The following is a 1533-nucleotide window of genomic DNA, read 5'->3' on the forward strand; positions in this document are numbered from 1 at the left end:
CCGGGTAGGTAAGCCGGCAGGGTCCGGCCCATCCTCTCCGATCGATCGAGGCAGCACCAGGCTCAGGGTGGGGCAGGGAGAGCGCTGGGAGCGGGGTGGGGAGGGGAGGCTTTGCCGGGGCAGCTACGACACCCCCCGCGGGGGGCCTGATCCGGCCAGGGCTGCCTCTGGCTGCCCCCCTTGCCCTGGCCCTGGGCGCCTGAGACTCGGGGGCGAAGGACCGAGCCTTTTAGCAGTCTGGGCGGCCGGAGTGGAGGTCAGAGCCAAGGTCAAGGCTGGGGGAACTCTAACGGCGCTTCCTGCTGCCCAGGAGCCCTCGGCTGCGTCTGCAGCCCCGCCGGGCACTTCCCCTGGGGGACATCCTGGGCTCAGCGAACCGGGTAGATGGGGTGCCGGGACTCGCCTTACCAGGAAGTCATGCCTCTTGGACGGGCAGGGGTAGGCCTGGTGGGCAGAGGCCTCTGGTCCTGCGGCTGTGCCGCGGCTCCACCCGCTCCAGCAGGGAGCTCTTGGGCGGAGGGAGCGGGAGCGGTAGGTGCAGGTGCCGGCAGCATCCTCTGGCCCTGCCGTCCTGGGCTGCCGGGTTGGGGGACCCGGGGAGAGGCAAGGGCATCTTCTTCCAGGAGGAGCTGGAAGTGGGGGTGCTAGGCCAAGGCCTATTTTGAGAGGCACCTGGGGATGGAGGAGGGAGGGTCTGCCTTCTCCCGGCCCTGCCCTGCCCTGAGAAAGGAGAGGGGAGAGCCCTACAAAAATAGCCCAGGCCTGAGAGAAGGGAGGCCAGAGGGTACATGGGCCCCCCAAGGAGGAGGGCGGCTCTGCCTGGCCCAGGGTGGGGCTCTACCCTCCCAGGGGATGGAGGGAGGGTGTGTGTGGGGGGTGTGGGGAAATGCTTGGTGTGCGGGGAAATGGAGGGGTGCAAATTGAAAGTGAAACAGCTCACGTCCTGGAGCTACTCCCTCTGTTTAGGGTTCATAGCAGATCAGGCCGCCCTGCTGGGCAGAGGAAACCGGGCTGGGCAGAAGAGCAAGCGCGGGGTGAGGGGGTGCCCCTGGAAGGCAGGGGGGCTGTGCTGGAGGCCTGGCTGCAAGGCAGGAATGGAGGGCACAGGCCAGGCCTAACCAGGGAGAGATGCCCGGAAGGAACACCCTCCGAGACCCACAGCCTGGAAAGTAAATCTTAAGTGTGTTGACATATGAGCTTGAGGAGATTCAGGTGGCCAACCTGACTCCTGACTAGCTCTGTGGCCGTGGGCACTCAGCTCCGTGGGCCTCACCTGCCACCTGTGAAACGGGTATGACGATGCCTGCCTTGCGGGGTGAATGTGCCATTTCGGTGTCCGGCACCCCCAGCGGGAGTTCACAGCTGGGAGTAGCACACCGTCGGCGCTCAGAGTGTTTGTGGCCAACAGGTCTGAGCTGGACGGCCGGCTGTTCTGACCAGCAAAGGGCAGGTGGGACCTTCGAGGTCCTGGCTGGAAGGTGGCGAGCCCGCGGTGGCCCTGCGGCCCTGGGCCCCTGTGCGGGGCAGGTGTGG

The sequence above is a fragment of the Myotis davidii genome, unplaced genomic scaffold (assembly GCF_000327345.1).
Source record: "Myotis davidii unplaced genomic scaffold, ASM32734v1 scaffold4, whole genome shotgun sequence".
NCBI classification, from domain to species: Eukaryota; Metazoa; Chordata; class Mammalia; order Chiroptera; family Vespertilionidae; genus Myotis; species Myotis davidii.